The sequence below is a fragment of the Piliocolobus tephrosceles genome, chromosome 9 (genome assembly GCF_002776525.5).
Source record: "Piliocolobus tephrosceles isolate RC106 chromosome 9, ASM277652v3, whole genome shotgun sequence".
NCBI lineage: Eukaryota > Metazoa > Chordata > Mammalia > Primates > Cercopithecidae > Piliocolobus > Piliocolobus tephrosceles.
This window is the reverse complement of record NC_045442.1, coordinates 8,471,562-8,487,748: the sequence shown is the minus strand read 5'-3', so window position 1 is coordinate 8,487,748 and position 16,187 is coordinate 8,471,562.

Sequence of the window (16,187 nt, the reverse complement as noted above, 5' to 3'; positions counted from 1 at the left end):
CTACATTAACAAACAAACAAACAAACAAACAAACAAAACCTAACTAGCTAGGTATAGTAGCATATGCCTATAGTCCCAGCTACTCGAGAGGCTGAGGAGGGAGAATTACTTTAGCCTGGGAGGTCGAGGCTGCAGTGAGCGGTGATTGCACTACTGCACTCCTACCTGGGCAACAGAGTGAGACCCTGTCTGAAAAAAAAAAAAAAAAGAAAAAAAGCAAACAGAAAAAACTAGTAAACCATGAGCAAGATTTAAATGTATTAAATGGATAAACCTCAAAAAAATGTACTTGCAGTGAAAAAATAAAGTCAGAGAATAAGGAATATTCCAAATCACTTACATAAATTTTTAAAGGCATGAAATGCTTTCTGTAGATGAATAGGACTATAAAATTATTACCTAAGATGCAAAGATGAGCACAAACCATGAGAAAGCCTCCTTTGGGTAGGTGGGAGGGGCATGTGCAAGGCTTGAAGGTCAAGGGAGTTTAGCTTTATCTGGATTGTTCTAACATTTTTTTAAAGGACAATGGGTTCATATGGGTTGTATCATCTTGAAAGATAATAAACATGGGTAAAAAACTGGGTACAAATATAGCAAAATGTTAGTAGTGGTTAATTCTGGGTACTGGAAATATTTGTAATTATTTTTCCTTTTTTAGCATTTATATTTAGTTTTTCTATTATTAAATTTATTATAAATTTAATTAAAATATATTACATCTTATTAGCCAAATAAGTAGTTTTTGCACAGATAAAAGAGGCACATTATACAAATTCAAGGTACAAATGATTAGACATGGGAGGATCTCATCCTTTTCCCATCCCATCCTGGCTGCCCAGATCCTCTCGCTACAGTCAACAACTGTTACATGTGTCTGAAGAACTTTTTCAGAGATAGAGAGTAGGTTTATACACGTGTATTTTTTGTACAAATGGTAGCATTCTATAAACACTTTTCAGTAACTTATTCTTTTCAACTTGATAGAACATCTTGTAGTCAGTTCTCTCTCTCTCTCTCTCTCGACTCTTTAAAAAAAGGTTGGACAATAATCCATTTTATGAATATAAATTCTTTATGATATAATTTTTTAGCTGGTTCCCTAAAGATGGATATTGAGTTTACTTCTAATTGTTGGCGATCACAGTGTTTCAACAAATACCATTGTTGATGACATCTTTTTGCATGTTTGCGAATAGATCTGCAGGATAAATTATTATGGACAAAACTACTCAGTCAAGAGTTAGGTGCATGTACATTTTTGGTTGATATCACCAAATTGTCTTCCATAGAGACTATTCCAATCTATACCCCACCCTCAATGTAAGAAAACTATGTTCATTATTAAAGAACACAGGTGCATTAGGTGCAAAAGACCTTGCATTTAAAAAATTAAAACATAACAACAAAATTTTCTATAAGTTTATATATAACAAATCTTCAAGTCACCCATTAGTTTTGAGTCTCAGGAATTGCAGAGACCTGTAAGAATTTTGGACATCTGTTTTTAGAATTGGCAAGCAAGCATCAACAAGCAAAAGAGAAAACACATTTTCAGTATTACAGCTGATAATCAATTTTTGCTTTTGTTGGGCTTCATCCACAGTAAGTACCTGCTCTGCTGAAATTTAAAATATTTAAAATCACTTTGTGCGGCATAACATAAAAATCCTGTAACGTTCCCGATCTCTGTTTACTTTAAAAATCATTCCCCCTCTTATAACTGCCTTGCTTAATATACTGTATATTTTAACTATCCAATTTACAGTGTTTGGGAAGACCAAAAGTATCAGCATGCATCAGAACATTAACAACCTATTTAGCAGTATTTTTTTTTTAACCAAAAGCCTAGAGGATACATTTATCAAATAGGTATTACACATATGATTTCCTCAGAGTGTGTGTTTCTGCTCCATTTCAAACATTCCCATCATCTAAACCGATGGATTTTAGTTTTAATTAGTCTTAGATTCCAGGAGAGTCATCTTAATGTATAAGATGACCTTGGCAGTTGACCAGCAATAAACAATGAGCCCAGCTTTTCTCCGAGTGAGGCTGACAGCCACACAATGGCCTCTGGGGACTGAGCTCCAGTGAACTTTGATGTACCCAATCCAGCTAATAAAACTTCCTGCTGGCGTTTCCTTCAAAAGTACTTTTTTTCCTTTTCTTTTTCATTTACAATGGAAAAGGATGTAAGTAAAAGGAGAAAACAACTGTGGCAGAGGGAATTTTTCACTTGGAATGGATGTCAGAATCACAGCCAGTTATTTTGTGGACACTGACAAATTGATTATGAAGTTTTTATGGAGAGGCAAAAGACTCAGAATAGCCAACACCAGGTTGAAGGAGAACAAAATGAGAGGACTGACACTACCTGACTTCAAGACTTATTCTAGAGCTACGAGTAATCAAGACAGTGTGGTACTGATGATAGAAGAGATAAACAGATCAACAGAACAGAATAGAGAGCCCAGAAATAGACCCACATGAATATAGACAGCTGGTCTTTGACGAAGGAGCAAAGGCAATGCGACGGCTGGAAGAGAGTCTTTTCAACAAACAGTGCTGGAACAACTGGACATCCACGTGCAAAAATAGAAAACAAAGAATCTAGGCCGGACACAGTGGCTCACGCCTGTAATCCCAGCACTTTGGGCAATCGAGGCGGGTGGATCACCTGAGGTCAGGAGTTCAAGACCAGCCTGGCCAATACGGTAAAAGCCCGTCTCTACTAAAAATACAAAAATTAGCCAGGTATGGTGGTGTGCACCTGTAGTCCCAGCTATGTGGGAGGCTGAGGCAGGAGAATTGCTTGAACCTGGGAGGCAAAGGCTGCAATGAGTGGAGATTGTACCACTGCACTCCAGCCTGGGCGACAGAGTGAGACTCCGTCTCAAAAGAAAGAAAGAAAGAAACTAAATCTAGACACTTGCAATGGATGCAATCGGCTATGGGATGTCAGGGGAGGAGACTTTGGAGGAAGATGCCAGAGCAGGGCTACTGAGGGGAGCCGGGACTTCTTTCCTGAAATCCAAGAATAAGAAATCCTGCCTAACTGGGAGTGTCAGCACTGCCTGCGAAGGTTCCTGAGATGCTGGAATTCTACAGTATTCTTTGCCCTCCAATGAGGCTACCTCTGCTGCCTCCTCCTTATTGTGCCCTGGGGGGCTGCAAAACAATCAAAAGGTAACAATTACACCCAACCAGGGGCTTCTGCTCCAAGCAAATAAGAGGGCAAAGTAAATACTCGTTGGCTTTGTCCGGGCTTATCTAAACAGGCTCGTTAATGGTTGCTTCCAAAAAATGTATTTTGCCTCTTTGAGGAGAGGAAAATCAATAACAATATTAGGTTTATGTGAAGGTCAGTGGGTTCAGCACTTAGCATCTCTTATCCTCAGGTTTTAAAGGAAACTATGAAGGAGCATTATTTCTGACAATCCTGCATGGGAAATGTCTTGACTGAGATTCTTGGACTTCATAAAAGATTTATGGTGGAAATTCTGCAAGTAATATCTTGTTAGAATAACTTCTGTGCTAACCTCAAGTGACAAGTGATTGCTCAAACTTGTTCCTGGGGCTCCTGGGCCTTCTCTTTAATCTTTTATTAGCTCTGTTCTCCAAACTTGAAATGCAAGGGATGGCAATTGTTTGGGTCCATTATCTTTGATATGAGTGTCTCTTCTGTATTCAAATATCTGTTTTCTTTTTCTGAATTACAAATGAAGTAAATGTCACCATTTGATGGTAATGGATGGCATTTAAATACACACTGAATGTCGCATTGCTTAAAAGTCAAGACCCCTGTAAGCAATATTAAGTGATAGGCAGAGAGTGTTTTCTGGGATAGAGAAGACAGGGGGAAGAGTTCACAGCTCTGATGGTAAACGCAGGGAAAATCCATTGTCCCAAGATCTTGACACTTAGAAACTGAAAATGAAGAAAACACAAGTGTTTGTGTGTATGATGTGTGTATATGCCATCTATATACACATATGTGTGTGTGTGTGTGTGTGTGTATATATATATTTCTGTCTTATATTCATTTAACTTTAATTACCTTCTCACAGGCCCTACATGACTGTATTTGGAGAAGGGCCTGCAAATGTGTGTGTGTGTGTGTGTGTGTGTATGTGTGTGTGTGTATATATGTGTATGTGTGTATATATATATATATATCTGTGCTCTAGCCATTATATTATTAATATAATTCAGAGATAAATAGTTGCCAAAATCATTTTACAATCGGTGATTGTGGTGGATGATTCTGGCTATCTATTGTTATGGACTGATTTGTCTCCTCCCAAACTTACAGGTTGAAGCCCTAACCTGCAACGTGACTGTATTTGGAGCTAGGGCCTGTAGGAGGGAATTAAAGTTAAAGGAGCCCATAAGGGTCCTTATAAAAACAAGCGACACCAGGAGTGCATACACAGAGAAAAGACCACGAAGGCATAGTGAAAATGCGCCATCTGCAAGCCAAGGAGAGAGACCCTAGGTGAAACTAACCTGCCAGCACCTTGATCTTAGACTTCCAGCCTCTGAAACCATGGGAAATTACATTCCTGTTGTTTAAGCCCCCAAGTCTGGCATTATGTGATGGCAGTCCTACCTGATGAATACATCTCCTCGTTAGCCAGCCTTAGTTCCTTTCCTCTGCTGGCAGAATCTGCATCTTATCCCAGATGGAAAACACTGGCGACTTGCTGTCCCAGCCTCCCTTGCCACCCAGGCTGGGCATGTGATCCAGTCCCAGCCGGTGAGACATAAATAGAAGTCTCCTGGGGCTTCTGGAAAAGAAGATGAGAGAGATGGATGTCTGAGAAGAACCACTCACCCTCTTGTTGCGTATGAATTTTACTGCATGAGGAAATGAAGCTGGAGCTGCCACAGTTGTCTTAAGACTCTATGGGAGGCCAAGAGCAGCGCGAGGGAGGGGTCTCAGAGCCTCAATGCAATGGAGCTGCTGGACCAGCCCTGGAAACTGCTTACCCCTACATTCCTTGGTATGTGAGAAAAATAAAACCCCATGTTTGAGCCTCTTTTACTTGAATATGCATTGCTTGGGCTGAAAATGTATTAAATGATCCAATGTTTTGTTTTTTAAAGGAAGTCTGTTGAAAATCTGTCATTCCACATGATACCATGACAGACAGACAAGTATCACATTCTAGAGAATTCTAATTAACCCAGGCCATTAGAGTGAGCACAGAGGTTTTTCCATGTTGCCACAATCTTTTGACTGTGAGCAATTATGACTGTGTGCAATTCTGATATAAGTGCATGGATTGATAAGACTGTCCAGTTTTTCAAATATTTCTTCTAAAAATCAGCAGAATTTCCCCCTTTTCTTCATCTTCACCATGAGCAACCCATCCCAATCCATCATCTTGCTTCTGGCCAGTCCCCATTGCATTCCTCGCTGTCTAAGCATACTCACTTGTTTATCTTTTACTTTAAAAAGTTTCTTTTCTGTAAAAAAATTTTTTTTAGTATTTTTTAATTCAAAAATTTTTTATTTTAAATTTTCATGGGTACATAGTAGGTGTGTATATTTATGGGGTACATGAGATGTTTTGATACTACTTTAAAAAATTTCAAATCAAAGTAACACATACACATGGCTTGACAAGAAAGTTGTGCAGAGGGGCTTACAATGGGTTCCTTGGCTCACCAGTCCCTCCCCACACACAGGTAATCATTTTAACCATTAAATATATATGCTCTCACCATCCCCTCCCCATATATGATTATATCACTAATCGTTATTTTTAGATGTTTAAATAGTTTGTGCCAATAAAAATATACTTAATTTTCCATAGTTTGGCAGTTTCTTAAAAAGTTAAACAAATTTACCATGTGACCCAGTCATTCTGTACCACATATATCTACCCAAGACAAACAAAAACATACATTCCCACAAGGACTTGTATGGGAATGTTCACGGCAGCATTTATTCATAATAACTGAAACATGGAAACACCCCCAGTGTCCGTCAACTGATGAATAGATAAAATGTGGCATATCCGTACAAAGATATTATTCACCAGTTAAAAGGCACGAAGTACTGACACATGCTACAACATGGATGAGTGCTGGAAACATTATGCTCAGTGAAAGAAGCCAGAAACAAAAGACCACATATTGTATAATTCCATGTATGTGAAATGTCCAGAAAAGGCAACTCTGTAGGGACAGAAATCAGGTTGCCAAAAACTGGGACTGGGAACAGGGAGTAACTGCAAACAGGCAGGAAGGATCTTTCTGAGGTGATGGAAAAGTTCTAAAACTGGATCATTGTGATGATTGCACAGCCTTGTAAATTTACTCATAATCATTGGATTGAACATTTAAAGAGTGAATTTCATGGTGTGTAAATTATACCTCGATAAGGCTTTAAAATATTTTTTAAAAATCACATTGTTCTCTAGCTTCTGTTCTATCAACTAGAGAGAGTATTCTTTACTTCCCCCTTTCTAAGCTTAATGTGCCCAGCCTCCCTGACTCCTCTGTTATCTCTGTACACTTTTCAATAGAGTCTTGCTCTGTCACCCAGTCTGGAGAGCAGTGTTGCGATCTTAGCTCACTGCAACCTCTGCCTCCTGGTTCAAGCAATTCTCCTGTCTCAGCCTCCTGAGTAGCTGGGACGACAGGTGCATGCCACCACGCCTGGCTAATTTTTGTATTTTTAGTAAAGACGGGGTTTCACCATATTGTTCAGGCTGATCTCGAACTCCTGACCTCAGGTGATCCACCCATGTCTGCCTCCCAAAGTGCTGGGATTACAGGCATGAGCCACCACACCTGGCCCCTTTTCAACTTCTTTAAGATGTATACAGCCGATCCTCAACATGGTTGGTAAGTTCTTAGAAACTAACTGTGAGTGAAACAACATATAACAAACCAATTTTACAATAGGCTAATTGATATAAGCAAGAGTTAAGTTCCTATGGCATATTTCTGGTCACAGAAACATCACCAAAGTTCTAACCAATGACCAAAACAATTCTAATAAACATTGAAATAAATGTCAGCTCTACATATAATCATTAACGTACCTTAATTAAGAAAGATTGATAAAAACAAGATAATGATGTACCCAATTTTTGGTGAATCAGTGAGTGACAGCTGTCATAGTGGTGGTGGGTTAAATCAAGGAATAAATGTTTACAAAGTGAAAATGGTAAGGAACACGGTCTACCACCACACAGTTCAAAAACAACCCCTACTAAATGTGGCAGGCTCGCCGAGTGCTTTCCTACCATCCTACTGCATCATCTAAGGTTGGACATTTGTATGATTATCATCTGCTTGATGAATTTTTATTTTATAATCATTTGTATTTATATATTCACCCGTTTCACAAGCCACTTATTCCAGTTCAGGGTAGCAGGTATCGGAGCCTCTCCCAGCAGCTCAAGGCTCAAGGAAGCAACTCACCCTGGACAAGATGCCATCTAACGCAGGACTCACTCACCACACACCCACCCTCACTCACAGGGGCAATGTAGGCCCACTGATCCACCTAACTGCACAGCTCTGGGTGTGGGAAGAAACTGGAGTACCTCGAGGAAAGCCAGGTGGACACAGGGAGAAGGTGCAAACTTCACCCGGATGGCGGCCCCTGCTGGGAATCCATGGTTTTCTTTTTGTCAACGTTATAGCAAAACATCATCAAATGAAATGACATTCAAGGACCTGCTATATTTACTTTTACTTTGCAAAGAATGCTAACATTTTATTCTGCTTTACCTACAAATAAATTCTATGGACTTAAAAGCAATAAGCAGCATTGACACAAATGTGATTTTGCAAATATTTTTTCATGAAGAACCAAGTCTTGTGCTGCGACTCTGTTTTCTTTCTGATGGTTCCAATGTCACTCTTCCTGGACCACTCAAAAGAGGAAGTTCAAATGGATTATCCATTTTTGCATTCTGTCATTCACTTAAAATCATGTCACATTTTATTTTTCTTCATATTTGAACAATGCCTTTCTTATGCAATTGTACCCTTTCTCTGCTTCTGGATTAAAAAAATAATAACCTTTCTATTTTAGAAGAGTTTTAGATTTACAGAAAAACCGTGAAGATAGTACAGAGTTCCCATAGGCTTCACAATCAGTTTCTACTATTATTAACATTTGACATGAATCTAGTACATTTGTCACCATTTATGAACTGATATTGATAAATTATTAGCTAAAATCCCCACTTAATTGAGTTTTTTTTTCTGTTTTAATGTAGCATCCTTTTTCTGATTCCATTTTGGAAGCCACATTACACTGAAGCTGTCATGACTCCTTATCCTCCTCTTGGCCGTGACAGTTTCTCAGGCTTTCTTTGTTTTGATTACCAGGACAGTTTTGAGGCAAGCTGGTCAGGTTTGTTGTAGGGCACTTCTCTATTGGAATTTGCCTGATGCTTTTTAATCTTTTTTTGCTGGAAAATGAAATACATACACCAAAAAACACAAACTAAATATATGATCTAATTAATTATTATTATTATTATTATTATTATTATTATTTTTGAGAAGGAGTCTCACCCTGTTGCCCAGGCTGGAGTGCAGTGGCACAATCTCAGCTCACGGCAACCTCTGCCTCCCAGGTTCAAGCTATTCTCCGGCCTCAGTCTCCCGAGTAGCTGGGATTACAGGTGCGCGTCACTATGCCCAGCTAATTTTTGTATTTTTAGTAGAGATGGGGTTTCGCCAGGTTGGCCAGGCTGTTCTCAAACTCCCGATCTCAGATTATCTGGCCTCCCAAAGTGCTGGGATTACAGGCATGAGCCACTGCACCTGGCCAACCTAATTAATTTTTATAACATGAACACCCTTGTAACCACCTCCCAGGTCAAGAAATAGAACTTTGTCACACCACAGAAGCCTCTCCGATAGGCTTTATTTCTTTTAGTCTAAAAGACTGGGTAGTAGAGATGCCTATTGCTACTGCATGAGAGTGATGTTATGAGCTTAATTGTGTCCTCCAAAATTTGTATGTTGAAGTCATAAGAATATGACCTCAGTACATCAGAATATGACTATAATTGGAGAGCAGGTCTTTAAAGAGGGAATTAAGCTAAAATGAGGTAATATCAATGAGCCCTCATCCAATGTGAGTGGTGTCTTTACAAGAGGAGGAAATTCAGACAGACATGCCGAGTACATGCCAAGTGAAGCCCGTATGAAGACATGGGGAGAGGACAGCCATGTACAAGCCAAGGAGAGAGGCCTTAGAGGAAACCACCCCTGCCGACACCTTGATCTCAGACTTCCAGCCTCCAGAACAAAAGAAATTTAAACAAAAGAAATTTAAAGAAATTTCTTTTGTTTAAGCCCCCTAGTCTATGGTGCTTTGTTATGACAGTCAGAGCAGGCAAATAACTGGTCATTGTTTGTTGGTCTTTTCAGCAGACTGAGCTAGGAAACACATAAGCAAACAAACCCACACACTTATATGAAGATAAACGATCTCAAGAACTCAAGTTGCTATTTTGTTATTCCTGATGTTAAAGAGGATACAATACTTTAAATAATATACAAAGTAAGACAGAAGAAATAAAATCAAGTATATCAGTCATTATATTAAATATGAGGGGACTAAACTTTACCATTACAAACAGACATTGTCAGCCAGGTGTGGTGACTCATGCCTGTAATTCCAGCACTTTGGGAGGCCAAGGTGGGCAGATTTGAGGCCAGGAGTTCAAGGCTAGCCTGACCAACATGGTGAAACCCTGTCTCTACTAAAAATACGAAAATTAGCTGGGCATGGTGGTGGGTGCCTGTAATCCCAGTTACTCGGGAGGCTGAGGCAGGAGAATCGCTTGAACCTGGGAGGAGGAGGTTGCAGTGAGCCAAGATTGTACCATTGCACTCCAGCCTGGACGACAAAGCTAGACTCTGTCTCAAAAAGACAAAAACCCCAAAAAACAGAGGTTGTCATATTTGGCATTAAAAACCAAAGTCAGTTAAATATAATTTGTGCATATTTCAAGGAAAGTGATAGAAAAAGCTTGAAAGTAATGGAGTGGTAGTGATACTAAACAAAAGCAATCAAAGGAAAGCTGGAATGTTAAAATCAGACTTCGTGAAATTTGAAGTAGAAACACTAAAAAAATTAATAGAGAAAGTATGCAATGAAAGATCATAATTTATTAGTAATTACAACCATCCAAAATGTATATGCGCCAAGCAATATTGTAACTTATATCTAAAAAGTATTTGAATTGCAAGTACAGCCCAATAAAAATACAATTATAGTGAAAGATTTGGGTACATTTCTCCTTTTCTCTCAGAATTGAACTGATCTAGTAGAAAAAAATAAGTAAGGCTATAGAATAACAGAACTGTGATAAGCAACATGATTTAATAAATGTATATAGAAACTTACACAACTCAAAAGAGATGATACACATTTCTTTCTATATCTATAGAATATTTACAGAACTTGATTGCATTTAAGTTGGTCACAAAAAAACCACATTAGAAACAACAAAATAACAAAATAAATGAGCAATAAAAGAATTTTAACTTATAAGAAATTAAGCAATACACTCCCAATTAGCTGTTGGAGCAAAGAAATCAAAGAGAAATCACATGCCACTAAATAACCATGAAAAGGAGAATATTTATACCAAAACCTATGGGGCACAGAGAATTCTGTAATTATAAAATATTTTAGAGCCTTAAATGCCTTCTATATTAAAAAATAAAATGATAAGAGTATTAAATATTCATCTTAGGAAACTAGAAGACAACAAAATAAACAAGAATAAATTAAGAAAAAAATTAATAAAGATAAAAAGGCAAAATTAATAAAATAGCAAAAACTGGTACAAAGACTGGATAAATCCAACTATTCACTGAAAATACCAATGAAATAAACAAATCTTATGTTACCCTAAGAGAAAATGAAGCAAAATATGTATGTATAGGAATGACAATGGAGCATAACTTCAGATAGATAAATTTTAAATGTTACAAATACTATAATAGAACAGCACATGCAACTCTATGGCAACAGATACAAACACAAAAGGAAATGGGTTTCCTAGTAAAATACAACTTACTAAAACTTACTGAAGAAGAAATGACAAATTGAAAGGACCATTTACCACAAAAGAGTTTGAAAAAATTTTAAAGATCTATCGTTGAAAAAGCAGTAGGACCAGAAGATTCAAACTGAGTCATATCTTGTTGTTATAAAACAAGTAAGTCGGATGTTGTTTAATGCAAGCTTAAGAAAAAGGCAAAGTAAGTTTGTTTCCTGAGTCTGATGTACCACAAGAAAGACAACAACAAAACTAGGAACCATTTTTACTATAAATACAGTTGCAAAAATGTTAAATAAAAGATCAGTAAATAGAATATTCATATGTAACAAAAATTTGTGCTGTACGTCCATGGAAGGTTTATTCTAGGAATAATGATGGCTCCGTTTCAGGGATATTTTTACACTAAGTCATTTTATCAAAAGTTAAAAGAGAAGACCACATGAGCATATCAATGGATGCTTAAAAATCATTTGATAAAAGCCCAGCAGACATTTGCATGACAAATTCTAAGTGAAATAGAAATAGAAGGATGCTGATTAAATAAAATAAAGACTGTTTACCAATACCCAAGAGTAGATATTGTTCTAAAAGGTAAAATTCTAAAATTATTTTAATGAAAATCAGAAACTATGAGAATGACTACTATCACTATTATTGCTTGATTTTGTCAGAGATTTTAGCAAATGTAATACAACAAAAAATAAGTTGCATAAATACCAGAAAAATGGTAAAAACTCTTGGTCTTTGCGGATGATACTATAATATACCTAAAAACAAAAAAATCTCTAGTTAAAAAAATACAGTTGTCGCTTAGTATTCATGGGGAATCCTTTTCTATACCCTCTGTGGATACCAAAATCTGTGGCTACTCAACCTCCTTATATAAAATGGGGTAGTATTTGCATATAACCTGTGCTCATCCTTCCATATACTTTAAATAGTTTCCAGATTACTTATAATACCTAATATAATGTAAATGCTATGTAAATAGTTATTGTACTGTATTTTTTTCAAAATTTGTACTTTTTTCTACCACAAAACACACTTAGTACAATTGCCCACAGACCCTATAAAGCAACCAAACAATAAAAACTACAAAACAACAAGCTAACAACTTCATGATAGGATTAAAACCTCACATATCAATATTAACCTTGAATGTAAATAGTCTAAATGGCCCACTTAAAAGGCATAGAGTGGCAAGTTGGATAAAAAACAAGGCTCATCCATCTGCTGTCTTCAAGAGACGCATCTCACAAGTAACAACACCCTTAGGCTCAAAGTAAAGAGTTGAAGAAAGATCTACCACAAACATGGAAAACAAAAAGGAGTGGGTGTCACTATTCTCATATCAAACTTTAAATCAACAATGGTAGGAAAAGGACAATGAAGGGCATTGCATAATGATAAAGGGTTCAATTCAACAAGAGTGATTAACTATCCTAAATAGAAGTATATACAATGTTTGAGCACCCAGATTCATAAAATGAAATTCTAGACCTATGAAAAGAGTTAGACAACTGCACGTAATAGTGGAGGACTTTAACAACCCACTGTCAACATTAGACAGATTATTGAGGCAAAAAACTAACAAATAAATTGTAAACTTAAACTCAACACTTGACTTATTGGACCTAATAGACATCTACAGAATGTTCTACTCATCAACCACAGAAGACACATTCTTCTCACCTGTACATGGAACATACTTCAAGACTGACCTCATGCTTGGCTATAAAGTAAGCCTCAATAAATTAAAAAAATAGAAATTACGCCAAACATACTCCTGGACTACAGTGGAATAAAGATAGAAATCAATATCAAGAAGATCTCTCAAAACCACAAAATTACATGAATAATCAACTTGCTCCTGAATGACTTTTGGGTAAAAAATGAGGTTAGGACAGATGTCAAAAAATTCTTCAAAATAAATGAAAGTAGAGACACAGCATACCAAAATCTCTGGGATGCAGCAAAAGCAGCATTCAGAGGAACATTCATAGTGCTAAATAAAAGTCTACCTTAAAAAATTAGAAGGATCTCAAATTTATGATCTAACATTGCACCTAGAGGAACCAGAAAAACAAAAACAAACTAACCAAAAGCTAGTAGAAGAAAAGAAACAATGAAAACCAGAGCAGAAGTAAATGAAATTGAGACCCAAATATCCATACAATGAATCAACAAAATCAAATGTTGGTTCTTTGAAAGGATAAAGATCAACAGAGCACTAGATAGATTAACAAAGAAAAAAAAGAGAAGATCCAATAGGTACAATTGGACATGACAAAGGTAACAGCATTACAACTAAGCCTGAAGAAATACAAAAGGTCCTCAGAGACTATTATGAACACTTCTATGCACATGAACTAGAAAATCTAGAGGAAATGGATAAACTCCTGGAACCACACAATCTTTCAAGATTGAATCAGGAAGAAATTAAAACCCTGAACAGACCAACATCAAGTTGCAAAATTGAATCAGTAGTTTAAAAAAAAAAAAAAAAACAACCAACTAAAGAATCCCCAGACTGAATATATTCACAGCCAAATTCTACCAGACATACAAGGAAGAGCTGGTACCAATTTTACTGAAACTATTCTAAAAGCGTTGAGGAGGAGAGACTCATCCCCAACTCATTCTATGAGGCCAGCAGCACCCTGATAGCAAAACCTGGCAAAGATACAACAAAAAGAGAAAACTATAGGCCAATATTCCTGATGAACATAGACATAAAAATCCTCAGCAAAATACTAGCAAACTGAATTCAACAGCACATTAAAAAGTTAATTCATCCCAATCAAGGCTTCATTCCTGGGATGGAAGGCTGGGTCAACATATGCAAATCAATAAATGTGATTCACAACATAAACATAATTAAAAATAAAAACCATATGGTCATCTCAATAGACAAGAAGAAAGCTTTTGATAAAATCCAACATCCCTTCATGATAAAAACCCTCCAGAAACTAGGCATCGAAGGAACATACCTCAAAACAATAAGAGCCATCTATGAAAAACCCACAGCCAACATCATGCTGAAAAAGCAAAAACTGGAAGCATTCCCCTAGAGAACTGGAACAAGACGAGGTTGTCCATTCTTACTACTCCTATTCAACATAGTACTGGAAGTGCTAACCAGAGTAATCAGGCAAGAGAAAGAAATAAAAGGCACCTAACTAGGAAAAGAAGAAGTCAAACTATTTCTCTTCATGGATAATATGATTCTATACCTAGAAAACCCTAAAGACCCCACCATAAGGCTCCCAGAACTGATAAATGACTTCAGTAAAGTTTCATGATACAAAATCAGTGTACAAAAATCATTTTGTACATCCATATACCAATAACGTTCAAACTGAGAGCCCTACAATCCCATTTACAATAGACACACACACATACACACACACCCCCACCCCCCTAGGAATACATTTATCTAAGGAGGTGAAAGATCTCTACAAGCAGAATTACAAAACACTGCTCAAAGAAATCATAGATGACACAAACAAATGGAAAAACATTCCTTGCTAATGGATTGAAAGAATCAATATCATTAAAATGGCTATACTGCTGAAAGCAATCTACAGACTCAATGCTGTTTCAATTAAACTACCAATGACATGCTTCACAGAATTAGAAAAAAAAAATTTTAAATCCATATGGAACCAAAGAACAGCCCAAATGGCCAAGGCAATCATAAGCAAAAAACAAAGCTGGGGCATCAGACTACCTGACTTCAAACTATACTACAAGGCTACAGTAACTAAAACAGTGTGATACTGGTACAAAAACAGACACATAGACCAATGGAACAGAACAGAGAACCCAGAAATAAAGCTGTCAACCTACAGCCAACTGAGCTTTGACAATGTTAACAAAACTAAGCAATGGGGAAAGGACTCCCTATTCAATAAATGGAGCTGGGATAACTGGTTAGCCATATGCAGAATAATGAAACTGGGTTGCTACATTTCACCATATACAAAAATTAACTCAAGATGCATTAAAGACTTAAATATAAGACCTCAAACTGTAAGAATCCTAGAAGAAAACTGAGGAAACACCATTCTGGACATTGGCCTTGGGAAAGACTTTGTGACTAAATCCTCAAAAACAATTACAACAAAAACAAAAATTCACAAGTGGGACCTAATTAAACTAAAGAGTTTCTGTACAGCAAATGAAACTATCAACAGTGTAGATGGACGACCTACAGAATGCTAGAAAACAGTTGCGAACTATGCATCTGACAAAGGTCTAATATTGAGAATCTATAAAGAACTCCAATAATTGAACAAGCAAAAAACAAATAACCCCATTAAAAAGTGGACAAAAGACATCAACAGTCACTTCTCAAGAGAAGACCCATAAATGGCCACAAACATGAAAAAATGTTCTATATCACTAATCATCAGAGAAATACAAATCAAAACCACAATAAGATACCATCTCACACCAGTCAGAACGGCTATTATTAAAAGTCAGATGCTGGTGAGGCTGCAGAGAAAAGGGAATACTTGTATACTGTTGGTGAGAATGTAAATTAGTTCAGCCACTGTGGAAAGCAGTTTGGAAATTTATCAAAGAACTTAGAACTACCATTTGACCCAGCAATCTCATTCCTGGGTATATATTCAAAAGAAAACAAATCATTCTATCAAAAGACACGGCATTTACATGTTCATCACAGCACCATTCACAATAATGAAGACATGGAATCAACTTAGGTGCCCATCAATGGTGGACTGGATAAAGAAAACGTGGTATATAAACTCCGTGGAATACTATGCAGTCATAAAAAAGAATGAAATCATATCCTTTGCAGCAACATGGATGCAGCTGGAGGCCATTATTCTAAGCAAATTAACCCAGAAACAGAAAACCAAATACTGCACATTCTCACTTATAAGTGGGAGCTAAACATTTGGTACTCATGGATATAAAGATGGCAACAGTAGACATTGGGGACTACTAGATGGGGAAGAGATGAGGGACAAGGATTGAAAAGCTAAATACTGGGTACTATGCCCAGTATCTGGGAGACATGATCATTTGTACCTCAAACTTCAGCGTCACACAATATACCCAGGTAACAACCCTGCATATCTAAACTAATCTTGAATCTAAAAT